Source organism: Dioscorea cayenensis, unplaced genomic scaffold (assembly GCF_009730915.1).
Source record: "Dioscorea cayenensis subsp. rotundata cultivar TDr96_F1 unplaced genomic scaffold, TDr96_F1_v2_PseudoChromosome.rev07_lg8_w22 25.fasta BLBR01000230.1, whole genome shotgun sequence".
Lineage (NCBI taxonomy): Eukaryota > Viridiplantae > Streptophyta > Magnoliopsida > Dioscoreales > Dioscoreaceae > Dioscorea > Dioscorea cayenensis.
The window spans coordinates 84,679-100,446 of NW_024086621.1; the positions used below are offsets into that span (position 1 = coordinate 84,679).

The 15,768-nt window shown below is 39.6% G+C and overlaps 1 non-coding gene across 1 annotated transcript; it reads left to right on the forward strand.

Moving 5' to 3' along the window:
- Window positions 1-8,490: 8,490 nt before the first annotated feature.
- On the forward strand, window positions 8,491-8,597 carry LOC120253869. Its single transcript, XR_005534444.1, has one exon. It is a non-coding gene; the product is annotated as a small nucleolar RNA R71 (small nucleolar RNA).
- The last annotated feature ends 7,171 nt before the right edge of the window (window positions 8,598-15,768 follow it).

Here is a 15,768-nt window from a genome sequence, read left to right on the forward strand (position 1 = left end):
TAGCCTCGTTGGTCTCAACCATCTCGAGCGGCGGTGGTAGTGAGCGGTTCTCTCAGATCCAGCAAGACATGCCTCCGCAACTGAACTGTTCTCTCGGGATTTAGCGTAGCACAGCGCAACCTCGTTGGTCTCAACCATCTCGAATGGCGGCGGCATTGAACGGTTCTCTCAGGATCCAGCGCAACGAACAGGTATTCTTCTCCTCCTTCTTTTTTCATTTAAAAAATAAAAAATAAAGGGGGAAAATCTCATCTTGTTTATTTTTAATTGGAAAATATGTTTATCTTTTCAACTAGTTTTGCCCAATTATCTAATTTTTTTTTAATTGGATCTAATCCAATCCCAAACTTTTGCCCATTGCTTTTCATTCAAATTTTGGTTGATGTTGTGGATCATTATCTGTTTCTAAATTAAATTTTGGATTTTTTTGTTAGCAAAATTATCTTAATCAGAGTTTATATTGTTTTTGTCTGGATTGCTGAATTTCTTAATAAAAAATATAATAATAAAATAAATAAATAAAAATCTAAATTTTAGATCATGTAAACAAGGATTGATTGTAGAGAGAAAGAACCCAAGTTTGTAGAAACAGTAACCTGTAAATAAACATTAATTTAATTTTATTCATTCTCATCTGAAAAAATGAAAATTATTTATTTGAGAAAGAACTCACGTTTGTAGAAACAGATCAACTTTCCTTTTAATTAAATGAGATATTTTAATATATATTTTTCAATAGCGAACACTAGGCAGGCTTCTATTAAATTGGTTTTTTACTGGAATAAAGAAAGCAATCGCCATTAGCTCACCACTGTTTGATTATTTAATTTACTTTATTAGAAAGGATAAAACCTCTCTTTCCTTCTTTCTTACTTTTTATCTGCTAATGCCTGCATCTCATAGTAGTGTCATCTATGCATATACTGATTTCTGGCTCAGCCTTACAAGCTTATCATCAGATGAATAAATCAATGAAAAATATATGCATGAAAAGAACATCAAGCACTGCCATCTTTATGTATCTTTTGTAGGCTACAATCAATGTTGTTTGTTCACTTCTCTGTAGATCTCTGTCTCTCTCTGTCCTTTGAAAAGAGAGAACTAAAGAGAGAAATTAGTATAGTCTTGAGATGCTGATGAATTAGTCTTCAAATGTTTTATGTCCAAGACCTCTGACATGCTGTGTGTGTGTGTCCCCCCTAACTTGGTATTAAATCTCTATCCGCCACTCTATGATCTTATCTCTTTCGGATTTGAAAGATGTAATGTTATTAGTCAAAGAGAAGTCCATGAACTCATATCAGATCCTTTTCTAGAAGACCTTTAACATAGCTATGTGGCAGCACATCTAGCTAAGTGGTACATGCCTTGCATGTGGGTCAACTCCAATTAAAATTTCTTATGTGTTTGAATTTGAGATGGCACTAAAATATTCAGAACAAGGAAATATAGTAATGAATATTTTCTACTGAAAAAAAAAACAGATAGATTGATGACAAGAAGATATATAGTAAATACAAAACAAAACCTAAAATACTTTAAAACCAAGTTCTATTAAACTTTTTAAATTGTTTGCCATAACTTGTTTGGCAGTAATAATTGTTTACTGATTTAGTGGTTGTAGATGTGAGGACACCTAGAATTAAAGTCACGATTTATTGCCAATATGATTAATTAGTTGTGGTTTCAACTTTTTCTCTAATACACACTGTATGCTTAACAGATATTCTTAGGATGTTAGCACATCATCAAAAGCTTCATCAAAAGACAAGATTCCTAAGAATTTTTATATTTAGACTAGTGTTTAGGATAAATTAAACCAAATCATTAGAATTATTATTATTAATTCAACTTTACATGGACACCTATGTGATAAGGCAAAGATCAAATACATTCAATAATATGATATACTAGGTAGAACAAATGAAAGATATAACAAGGAGTGCAGGTTCATGAAAAGACTGGAAAGAGGTGACCAAAAGTGGAGCAGAAGTACCTGGTTATTGACTACCAAGATACTCATCATTCTTATCTTTGCCTGCCATTTGTTGTTTCTTTAATTTCTTTCTCATTTTCTTTTTTATATATATATACAACATGCACGGAAGGATATTGATGGGTCCTCGGACAAATAATAGAGAGAAAGAATGGGCGTTGAAGTAGCTAGCCATGCATGACTAGTCCCTATCTTTGATCTCTACTTTGAAGCCAGGTTGCAGGCTTATATACATATCAATCAGTGCTCATCTTTATGCCTACATGTTACTATTGCAATGCCTTACTTCAATGTTGAGGGCCATGCCTTCTTATATTGTGTAGGCAGTGTTAATGACCTAGCTTTATGTTGCTAACTGATCAATAATGGAGGTTAATTATTTCTTCTTTACTTCGACATCGATCTGTTGGCATATATATATATGTCACTGTTCTGATTATCTGATCCCCCATGAGTATTATAATGAGAACTAACTGATATCTTTGCATTCACATCTTATTAGCTAGGGTTTGTAGTTCTATGCTTTGTAGGTCTGATTGGAAAAAAAAATCACTTTCTAAGAGTAAGCAATCAGCTGGGTTACACACTCTCACTCACTCTCTCTCTCTCTCTCTCTCTCTCTCTCTCTCTCACACACACACACACACACACATACAAGAAATAAGATGAAAAGATTATTTTTTTTTCCCTTAAACCAATTTGCCAAAATGTAATGACCATTGAACATTTATTTTTCTTTGCACTTCAATTGTTGGTTATTTTTTATTTGCCAATTAGGTGATTTTTCATGGAAAGGAATAAAAGAAAAACCACATGGAAATTACAAGAGGTCACAGCAATTGCAGCCACACTTATAGGAATTATAGTGACACATATAAGTAAGCATAGATTATGCCGTGCACCCAATTCCCGTAGAGGCTTGGATAGAGAGCATTATCTTGACCAACTATTAAACGGTGATGACACAACAAGTATTAACATGGTTAGAATGAATAAATTTACTTTCTTTAGCTTGTGCTCATTACTACGATCTCGTGGACTGCTCAAAGATTCAATAAATGTTAACGTGGAAGAACAATTGCTGATGTTCTTGCATATTGTTGATCACAACCAACGAAATAGAGTCATTGGACACAATTTTCTTAGGTCTGGCGAACTGTTAGCAGATATTTTAATCTTGTCCTACATGCCATTGGATAATTACAGAAAGAGTTTATCAGACCTCCATCAAGTACTTTATCGACCTACATTGCACAACGTTCAAGATTCTTTCAATACTTTAAGGTACATAATTGTGTTTAAATCTTTACCAAAAATATAGAACGATCGTATTTTAAGAATTACCCAACAAACTTACATGTTCTTAGGATTGTATTGGGGCCCTTGATGGCACATATATACATGCGAGTGTTTCAGTAGACATGGTTGCATCTTTTCATAGTAGAAAGGGTTTTCCAACACAAAATGTGCTTGCCGCAGTAGACTTTGATCTTAACTTCACGTATGTGCTTGCTGGTTGGGAAGGGTCTGCACATGACTCGATGGTCTTGCGTGATGCTTTAGAAAGACCCAATGGCCTTAAAGTCCCACAAGGTATATGTTGTTATTTATTGATTAATATACAAAACATAAATTATTAATATAGTATATAGCATAATCCTTTATCATTTTGTTGTTCAGGAAAATATTTCCTCATCGACGCAGGATATGCTACAAGACCTGGATTTATAGCACCTTTTAGAGGTGTTAGATATCACTTGAAGGAATTCGGGTCACATATTCCTGAAAACCCTAAAGAGTTGTTTAACCATAGGCATTCGTCAGCGTGGACTTCAGTTGAGCGTGCATTTGGTTCTTTGAAAAGTCGGTTTAAGATTCCCACATCGAGACCTTTCTTTCCATATAGTACCCAAGTTGACCTAGTGATGTGGCCAAAGTTTATTCATATTATGCAGATAGTGAGACCAGAACATTCAAATTCTTGGGAGCACCAGATATTCTCCAGCAGTACATGGCAGAGGAACTTGTAGGACCACCAGGATAAAATTATTAGTTTGGGATGTGTTTTACTTGTGTTTATTTATATTATGCATGTGTTTTACTTGAGGGTTGATCTCTTGTATTTTTTAGTTTTGAACTACGACACTATGTCTACAATGTTTTTATAATTTGGTTGTAAACTTTTATAGCTTAACTTATGATGTTGGATTTGTTATTAATGTGTAATGCTATCAGGTTGGAACTCTATTTTGAGGATTATTGAATTGTTGTAATGTTAATGTTTTCATTGTCTTAAGCCATAATCATTTTGTCATTAGGAACATTACACTATGATTTTTCTAATTACTACATTTTAAGAGTTTATTTCAATATTTTAAATTAATTAAATTCAATTCAAAAAATCAAGTTAAATAATAAATTACTATGTTTTTCATTAATATTCCTTTTAACACTATTAAATTGCTATGTTATTCATTAATAATACTTTTAAAAATATTTCATGCTAAATAAATAAAAAATCCATCTATTAATATCCGTTATTTAAATCAAATACTTACTTAAAATATTTAAAAACTAAATTTCTCTAATCATCCACTATAATTGAATTTAATTAAACAATTTAAAAAAATTTAAAAAATTATCAATTAAATAAAGGGGTAACTTCACCCCCTCATGCATAAGGTTATCATACCACTCCCATATCCACCCAACCAAACATTCAAAAATGGATATCCAAAACTTTACATATACTTATCCCTCTAACCAAACACCAAACAATCTCTATCCTTATTATTAAATCCATCCAACCAAACACTCATCCATGGATATTCCCATCCATGGATATTTCATCCATGGATATCCCTCATCCATGGAATAAAATATCCCACTATCCAAACACACCCTTAAATGCTCTGAGAGAATATCAAGATGCCAGTGATACGGTTTACTACCATGATCCCCCTTCTGTGCAGCATGAGTTGTTTGAAATTATTTCAAATTTTTGTGAGGAGATAGCGCAATTGTGCAAATTCGTGCATACTGAGATTAGTAGTGCGAGGGAAGTTGTTCTGCAATTGCCCACATCAGTCGAATTCGAAAATGACTCGCGGTTCGCATAGTTCATGGATGACGAGGATAGTTGGGAAAACAAGTCTCTGACAAATTCCTGTAATCAGAATGTGTGTTCCATTATCATAGATTCGGTATGGGTGGATTTAGAAGACATAGTCTTTGAATCAGCAGTTAAACCAAGTACAGGGATGGAGCTTAAGGAACTCCTCGCTCACTTGGAATATGCATTCTTGAACGGGGATCCATTTTCATCCGTTATCATCTCTTCAGCACTTTGTGCATCTCAAAAGGAGAGATTGCTGGAAACACTACAAGAGCACAGAGGGGCTATTGCTTGGAGTATTTCGGATATAAAGTGGATTAATCTGTCTTTTTGTACACATAAAATCTTGATGGAAGACAATAATTACAAATAACTACAATGAGTTGATAACCACTCGTACAGTTATAGGATGGCGTGTTTGCGTTGATTATCGGAAGTTGAATGACACCATCCGTAAGGATCATTTCCCTTTGTCTTTTGTTGGTCAGATGTTGGAACGGTTAGCTAGACACCAATATTATTGCTTTCTTGATGGAAAGTCTGGTTACCTTCAGATTCTAGTAGCCCTAAAGATCAAGAGAACACTACATTTACTTGAACTTTTGGTACTTTTGCTTATAGAAGGATGCTGTTTGGTTTGTGCAATGCTCCCGCAACATTCATAGTTGTATGATGTCAATTTTTGATGAATTCATTGAATACTTTATGGAAGTATTTATGGATGACTTTTTAGTTTACGGTGATTCTTTTGAAGGGTGTTTGCAGAACCTAAGACGTGTCTTTGCCAGGTGCGAGGGAAAAAAATCTGGTTTTAAACTGGGAGAAATGCCACTTCATGGTGAGGGAAGGAATTGTTTTGGGGCACAAAATCTCTAATAAAGGGATTGAGGTTGATAAGGCCAAACTACACGCTATCAGAAAACTCCCTCCACCTAAATCCACCAAGGATGTCCGGAGTTTCCTTGGCCATGTGGGATTTTATCAGAGATTTATTCAAGATTTCTGAAAAATTTCAAAACCCTTGACAAAAGCTTTTGAAAAAGGATATACTATTTGACTTTGATCAAGATTGCTTGCTGGCTTATCATACCCTAATGAAAAACTGATCAATGACCCAATTGTAAAGTCTCCTGATTGGGAATGCCCTTTTGAACTCATGTGTGATGCTAGTGAATGGGCAGTGGGAGCTGTGCTGGGATAGAGATAAGGCAAGAAATTCCACCCAATTTATCATGCACGTAAGACACTAACATTGGCTCAAGGAAATTATACCACCACTTAAAAAGAACTACTTGCTATTGTTTATGCCTTTCACAAATTCAAATCATACTTGGTCTTGTCTAAAGTCACTGTGTATACCGATCATTCTGCATTAAGGTACTTTCTCACCAAGATTGATACAAAACCCAGACTGATCGGATGGAAGTTGCCCTCTTACCCATGGCTTTAACATCACTTAGCTTGATGTACATTGTCTTACCTCACGGGAGTTTATAAATGAAAGTTGCCCTCTTACCCATGGCTTGGAAGCAGGACGAGCAAAATCTCTTAAGCGTAGAGGGTGAATTATCGGGCTTGGGACCGCCTAACAATGGTTCATCCAACTTCTTCGGTTCATGCAGGTCTCCAACAGCCTTAGAGCGTTTCTGGTGGCTTCTCCTAGCTCTCTTCATCTTCCGGAGCACCTTCTTCAAGATCCCCAGGGCAGATGGTACTTCTTCCGTCAAACCAAGCATCATTACTTCTTCATTATACTCCTCTTGGTCGAAAAGACCCTCATACGGGTCTGGATTGAACATTTCCTGCATGTATTCATCAACAATCTCATCAGTAGTGTCTAGAAAATATAAAGTATCAGCAAGGTGGTATGTGAGCTTGTTATCTCCAACTCTCAAAGTTAGCTTTCTGCCGTCCATATTAATCAATGCCTTGGAAGTCCGCAAGAACGGTCTCCCAAGTATCAAGGGTACATCCGCATCCTCATCAATGTCTAGCACCACAAAGTCGACATGAAATATATACTTGTCCACCTTGATAAGCACATTTTCGATGATATCCCTCGGATGTCTCACCGTTCGGTCCGCCAATTGCAAAGTTATCTGAGTGGGTCTAGGCTCGCCCAAGCCTAACTTTTGAAAGAAGGTGTATGCAATGACGTTGATACTAGCCCCTGAGTCTGCGAATGCCATTTCTTTACCTAGATTGCCAATATTACACGGAACGATGAAGCTTCCCAGGTCTTTCTTCTTATTCGGCATGTTCTTTTGGAAAATCGCCGAGCAAGATGCATCTAAAATCACTAAAGCACTCTCCTCTAACTTGCTCTTGTTGGTCAACAAGTCTTTCAAGAATTTTGCATACTTAGGCATTTGGGCCAATGCCTCAACAAAAGGAATATCGATGTGGAGTTGTTTGAACAAACTCAGTAACTACTTGTATTGTTTATCCCCTTGGTCATTCTTCAATCTAGAGGGATAAGGGATTCTTGGCTTCAAAGGCGAGGGTGCCACCTTCTTCTCTTTGCTTGCTCCCTTCTCAACCTCTATAACCTCATGTGCGTGTTCATTGGGCTTCTCACTCAGAATCTTACCCTCAACCTCACGACCACTTCTCAAAGTGATCCCCTTCACATGTTCTCTAGGGTTGGTCTCGGTGTTACTCGGCAAGCTTCGTTGTGGCCTTTCCGATAAGGACTTTGCAATCTGCCCTACTTGATTTTCAAGATTATGCAAAGAGCTGGTGTGGTTGCAAAGTGTAGCCTCAACTGATTGGAACCTTGTATCAGATTATTACACAAACCTAGTTAAGGCCTTCTCCAAATTGTTCATTTGGGTGTCCAAACCTGATACTCGATTTTCCATGTTTGGGGCTTGTTGTTGTGTTGGAAACCTGGTGGCCCTATAGCCTTTTGTGGACCTTGGTTGCTCCATGAGAAATTGGGATGACTCTTCCAACCCGGATTGTAGGTATTGCTGTATGGGTTTCCTTGATTCCTCATGCTATTACCCATAAAATCGACATTCTCAACTGAAGATGCATCACCAATAGAGATCGGGTAATCGGAGGGAGCATGTCCTCCACCATACCCGGTGCAAGTAGTCATGGTCGCCACTCTATTCGAAGTTAGAAGATCTAACTTCTTACTCAACGATTCCTCTTGAGCCGGCAACGAAGTCACTACATCCATCTCATGGAAACCGGCCACCTTTTCTTCTCCCTAGTATTCCATTGGTAGCTGTTTAATCCCATTTCTTCAATTAATTGAGGAGCCTTATCGGGGGTCTTACTACCTAAGGTATCTCCTGCTGCCGCATCCAAGAGTTGCCTCGTACTCGGATTCAGACCGTTATAAAAGGTCTGAATAATCATCAACTCCGGGAATCCGTGTTGGGGGCACTTTCTCAGGAGCTCCTTGAACATTTCCCACGTCTCAAATAGAGACTCCAATTCCAACTATACAAAGGACGAGATCTTATTCCTAAGCTTTGCAGATTTTTCGGGAGAGAAATATAGGGCAAGAACTGCTTCTACCATCTCCTCCTATGTGGTAATCGAGGCTCTAGGTAATGAGTATAGCCATTGCTTCGCTCTCCCCTATAAAGAAAATGGGAAGGATCTTAGCTTGATGGCATCATCCGTCACATCGTTTATCTTTAGCATATCACACACCTCGAGAAAGTTCTCCATATGACTGTTTGGATCCTCATCGGCCAAACCATTGAACTGTGCGGATTGCTGCAACATGTGGATGAATGCCGGCTTCAGCTCGAAGTTGTGAGCTACAATCGGGGGATGCACAATGCTCGATTATGTCCCCAACACTGAAGGTCTGGCATAATTGGATAATGTCTGTTGTTGCTCATTTTGTTCTACCATGTTTTCAGATTCTTCTACTCCAAAATCAGCTAGATTAGACTATTCTTGCACAGTTTCTTTCCCTATTCTTCTCAGTGCACGTTCGAGCTCGGGATCTCCTTCAATCAGTATTGAGGAGTTCCCTTAGGTCATAACCTGGAGCTGCACCAAAAAAGAAAGAAAAAGAAATCAGAATAAGAAAATATGAAATAGAATAAATAAATGAATAGCTAAGAAAACAATGTGAAAAGTATCTCTAAACTCCTACTCCCCGGCAACGGCGCCAAAAACTTAACACGTCCGTATATGCGTGTAAACCGCAAATGCATGGGTGTCGAAGTAATAATCCCAGATGAGTGGGTATCGTATCTATAGAGAGCAGGGAATAAAGACACTTAAGTTGTTTCTTAACTAATGTGGAAGATGAATAGTGATACATGTAACAAAATATGAAATAACAAAAGTAAAAGCAACAAGATAGAAGGCACAAGTAAAGGAGAAGGTAAGGCAATCGATAAAGATTGGGTACCGGATATTGATCCACCTAGGACAATTGTTTCAAGTGCAAGAACCCTTTATTATACTTCCTAATTGATGCAACAATGAGTCATGGAAATCCTTAATTACATGATCCCAAATCTAAGGTCAACCATGCCTAACTCTATACATGTTCTAGAGGAGATTGGATAACCTCTCATCCTCACACTAGCATAGAATTGAAATGAGCTCTAGGGATTTCAAGTAATAAATCTTATTCTATGTATAGACCTAACCCTTTGGTCCATGTGGAAGATCCCTAGCCGCAATTAAGCCTAGGTGGTAAAATCATTTCAGCGCTTCACTCCGTTGCACTCAAAACTAAGCCATAGCGGAAGGTCATCCCTTAGCCCATTCACTCTACTATGGTCACAAAAAACTCTTAGAACGTGGAGGTAGGATAGATCATACCAGAGGGGAAAGGGGACGCTCCGCTACCTCTCGACTCACCCTCTCAACCCTCTCCAATCTAGGTTTGTCTAACTCTCATGGTGTGTCACTCACTCGCAAGAGTTACCAACAAGAACTCTCAACCCTAGTGTCACTCTAGGGGAGTATTCATACAATCAACTCTCCATGATTAGAACTCACAATAAACATCAATTAATTGAAAGCATTATAAAGAGATTCAATAAAACGAATACATCCTAGGGTTCACAAATACCCAAGTACCCACTAGGGGTTTAGCTCTCCATAGAGCTAGATACAATCAATGAAATCGAATGTAAAAACAAAGCATCCATAGAAAACCCTCTTGATAGTCATTGCGATGGTCTTGTGGAGAGTCTTCTACTCGTCGCAAGGGTCCTTTTGTCCGGCCTAGGATACACCTTGCCGGATCGGTGCCAAAGAATGCTCACCCACTAACCTTCTTCCAAATAGTGCGTGATGTCGTAGTGGTAGAACCTCTTCAAAGCCCTAGCCAATACCTCTCAAAACCCTAGCCGCCGCCTTCTCTCAAGTTGGGGAAAAGATGGAGAAAAGAATACTGAAATCGGGGCTGAAAATGGCTTTTAAAGGGCTGAAATCTGGGATCCACACGCTCTTGTTGGCACCCCTGTGGATTTTTCACATGGGCAAGTGGTATTTCCACACGCCTGTGTGGATTCTCTGTTTTCCTGTTTTATCGGCCGGCTGTAAATAGTGCTGCTGCAGTATTTTTCCTACAGTGTTTATATAATGCCCTGCTACAGTACCGGCCTGAAATACTCCCAAATCCATACTTTCATCGAGGTAATGCAAACAGGTAGATCGCCTTGCTTCTTTAATAACAGACATGTTGGCGGAGATCTTGTTCTATATGCAGAAGTCGGAATGCTTTAATGTGACTACCCTTGTGCTCCTCCAAATAGTTGTGCTAACTCGAGTATGAGGAGGTTGGCACACATTCCCGCATCTGGAATCTGACCTATGTCATCGCATTTGAACCTTAGTAAGATTTCCGCCAAATTAATGCATTACGACCAACATTGGCTTCTTTCTCTCATAATCGGCCTCACAACCCTACCTACATAAAAGTAACATAAATACACCCATATTAGCATTAAAACCCGAGATAATTAATGCTCAACATAAGGAAAGAACGCTTCGCATTCCTATCACACAAGTACTTATCAAACTCCCCCACACTTAAGCTTTTGTTTATCCTCAAGAAAAAATTAAAACATTATGTGCATGGATGAAGGAAATATTGGAAGTGCTTGGCCTTAGGTTCACCAAAGCATACAAAGAGAGTATTCTACAAGTAAGGAAAATTTCAACACTAAATACGAAAATTCAATGCTCTAGTTAAAAACTTGAATCAAGAAGGACAACAAACCTGAAATCGTGCAAGTTTGTAAACTCACTCAAAACAGCCCAAAGTATAATCCTCAATGTTCTAAGTACAAGGGACTTATTTATCTACAAAAAGTAACAAAAATATCAAAAATGGTAGTAGCTTCACACATCCTCTAGGTAGCCCTTTCGAAAGCGGCCGCTAAGGTGGCTTTCACACTTTTGAAGTGGTAGCTCTTTCTACCGGAGTGGTAGCTTTAACTTTTCCTATAAGATAGCTCTTTCTCTCATTAGGGCATAACTAGTATCCGACTTATGAGAGTAGCTTCGTACTTCATAGGTGGTAGCTCTTTCCACCCAATAAGCACAAATAAACAATAAAACTATTTTGTTCCTTCTTTTCATTTGTCCATTTTTTTCTTTTGGAATTAATGAAAGAAACAACTATAACTAGTCCCTTATACATCAAACATGAGTTTCCAAAACAGTTCAAAGAGTGAGTAGTGCAACAAGTGTCAATCAGGAAAAAAATCCTAGAAATTAAAGCAAAAACTAGAGCATGAAAACATTCAATGTTAAAAAATCTCCTAAGCTCAAGAATACAATTAATACAACTAAGGTGAACCGCCATTGGCTATGTGAGCATGTATATCAATCAAAACTACTATAAAAGAGATGCGTGCACTATGAAACTCCCCCCACCCCCGACACTAAACTTATACATTGTCCCCAATGTACACATGCAAGCTCAATCATAATGTAAATCAATTAAATTCAGATGTGGGAGAAGCAATCAAAACAATACTCCCCTGACTCCTAGTGTTGCATTTGATGGAGCTAAGTCCTTGGGAGTGTTGTTCCAACGGGTTGTGAAGCTCACATGGCCAAGTGCCGAAACACCTTGCCGTGCCCATGACAAAGTCTCAATTCCCATGATGACAAGACCATTTGCATGCACACATAAGGGGGTTCAGTGAAGCTCAATAAAAACAAACATAACTCGAGTATATATAGGATAAGACAATGAATACAACTCGAGATACAAAATGAAAATAAACTCAGAAGAAAAGTCCTTTCTGAGAATACAAGTCCAAAATAAAATGCGGAAGTAAAAGATGAGGAAAATAAAATCAAGTGTCGATGTCATCCTCTAGCTCTGCTACTGCTGCTGCTGGTGATAAAGTACATGGTGGGACAACTGGTGCCGGAATAGGGGATGGAGATGTAGGAGATGCCGGGGGAGTTCTTGGCCGCAGGACAAATGAAGAGGCGACGTCTCGCTCTAAGATCTGTTGTAATGTGTCGAAACGTGCCATGAACTCTGAATACTGTGAGGCTTGCGCAGCTCAAATATCGGCAATCTCTGCTTGGGCCTCTGCTACCTCTCAAACCAAACCTAGGCTCGAGATGGTGAAAATATGAGCACGGGGGGTGGGTCCTCTGTCACGGGAGGTGCCTCAGTATCCATAGGTGCTGATTGAGGCTCGAGGACAGGCTGGAAAGCCTCGGCATCATCACCCTCTTCCTCGGCTATCTCTTGAGCCGATAGAACCAGAGCATAAATCCCCGTCCGAACCCTACTAACCATGCCCATCAATCTCATCGTCTCCAGGCTCAGGAGAGTTAGTATACTCATTTTCTTGGCCCCACGAATCGCGCCGAAGAGACCCATACCCAGAGTTAATCTCGTAATGTATGGACCCGAGAAGATCGCTCCCAATATGGCATACTGGCCCTGATGTCGAATGTACTCAGCAATGATGTGCCCTAGATGGATCGGTGTGCATTGCATCATCGAATACAAGAACAGAAGCTCCTGCCGACTTAGAACGCCAGTGCTATCACCAAGACCATTCACCGTCCTGCTCAAGATGGCATGCAGATATCGGTACGCAGGTCGGGAAGGGCACGTGGCTTTAGACACCATGGCTTGTACTCGCCCTGACCACACAATGCTCTGTAAGCTCTCTGCGGGGTCAAAGCTCCAGGATAATCAGTCGGTAACTAAGAATACTCCTTAGTATCTATGATGCCTCCTCGTATAACCCAAGACAAACTAAAAACTGCGTGATACTCATGCTTTGGTGATGTCCAAGTGCTCTAAACTGAACATCGTCGAGGCTGTCAAATCTCGAATAGGATTTGTCAAGCTCGAATGACGACAAGACCTCGAGTTAAGTGCTTGTGCGATATGAATGCGAATCATTATTTCCTTATGTTGAGCATTACTTTCCTCGGGTTTTTACACTAATATGTGTGTTTTTATCTTACTTTCGTGCATGTAGGGTTGTGAAACCAATTATGAAGTAAAGAAGCCAATGTGGATCACAATGCACCGATTTTGGATAAAATCTTGCTAAAGTTCAAACGCGAAGATATAGGTCGGGTGCGAGATGTAGAGTGTGTGCCAACCTCCCCGTATTTGAGTTTACACAACCATTTGTAGGGGCACAAGGGCAGTCACACTCAAGCATTCCGACTTATGCACATAGAACAAGATCTCCATCATCTTATCCGTCATTGAAGAAGCAAAGCGATCCACGGCATAAACGTGTGCCCATTTATGTTACCTTGATGAAAAGTGGATTCGGGAGTATTCTTGGCATAGTCATCGTAATGGGAATCTTGTTGCAAATCACTGCAGGAAAGCATCGTGAGCGATTCACTGTTCTGACCAGCCCGAAAATCTCGAAGCGAGTGAATCCACACGGGCGTGTGGAAATTATCCACGGCCGTGTGGAAATTCCGCACGGGCGCGTGTACCGTACACGCCCGTGTAGTCGCCTGATTCCAGCCCTATGTGCGTGTAAACCGCAAGTGCACGGGTGTCGAAGTAATAATCCCAGATGAGTGGGTATCGTATCCATAGAGAGTAGGAAATAAATACACTTAAGTTGTTTCTTAACTAATGTGGAAGATGAATAGTGATAAGTGTAACAAAATATGAAATAACAAAATAAAAGCAACAAGATAGAGAGCACAAGTAAAGGAGAAAGTAAGGCAATCGATAAAGATGGGGTACCCGGATATTGATCTGCCTAGGACAATCATTTCAAGTGCAAGAACACTCTATTATACTTCCTAATTGATGCAACAATAAGTTGTGGAAATCCTTAATTACATGATTCCAAATCTAAGGTCAACTATACCTAACTCTGTATATGTCCTGAAGGAGAGATTGGATAACCTCTCAACCTCGCACTCGCATAGAATTGCAATGAGCTCTAGGGAATCCAAGTGATAAACCTTATTCCTATGTATAGACCTAATGCTTTGGTCAAGGTGGAGGATCCCTAGCCACAATTAAGACTAGGTGTTAAAATCACTTCAGCGCTTCACTCCGTTGCACTCGCAACTAAACCGCAGCTCAAGGTCATCCCTTAGCCTATTCACTCTACTATGGCCGCAAAAGACTCTTAGAACGTGGAGGTAAAATAGATCACACCAGAGGGGAAAGGGGAGACTCCGCTACCTCTCGACTCACCCTCTCAATCCTCTCCAATTTAGCTTTGTCTAACTCTCATGGTGTCTCACTCACTCACAAGAGTTACCAACAAGAACTCTCAACCCTAGTGCCACTCTAGGGGAGTATTCATAGAATCAACTCTCCTAGATTGGAACTCACGATAAACATCAATTAATTGAAAGCATAATAAAGAGATTCAATGAAACGAATACATCCTAGGGTTCACAAATACCCAAGTACTCACTAGGGGTTTAGCTCTCCATGGAGCTAGATACAATCAATGAAATCGAATGTAAAAACAAAGCATCCATAGAAAACCTCCTCGATAGTTGCAGCGATGGTCTTGTGGAGAGTCCTCTACTCTACGCAAAAGTCCCTTTGTCTAGCCTAGGATATACCTCGCCGGATCGGTGCCGACGAAAGCTCTACCACTAACCTTCTTCCAAATGGCACACAATGTCAGAGCTGTAGAACCTCTCCTAAGCCCTAGCCAATATCTCTCAACACCCTAGCTGCCGCCCTCTCTCAAGTTGGGGAAAAAATGATGAAAAAATACTGAAATCGGGACTGAAATCGGCTTTTTAAAAGGTTGGAATCGGGAATCCAAACGCCCACGTGGGCGCGCCCCTGTGGATTTTTCACACGGGCATATGGAATTTCCACACGCCCGTGTGGATTCTCTGTTTTCCTATTTTCTCGGCCGGCTGTAAACAATGCTGATGTAGTATTTTTGCTACAGTATTTTCTACAATACCCTACTACAGTACCGGTCTGAAATACTCCCGAATCCACACTTTCATCGAGGTAACGCAAACGGGCAGACATTTACGTCGTGGATCGCCTTGCTTCTTTAATAACGGACATGTTGGTGGAGATCTTGTTCGATATGCACAAGTAGGAATGCTTGAATGTGACTGCCCTTATGCCCCTCCAAATAGTTGTGCTAACTCGAGTATGAAGAGGTTGGCACACATTCCTGCATCTGGAACCCGACCTATGTCTTCGCGTTTGAACCTTAGCAAG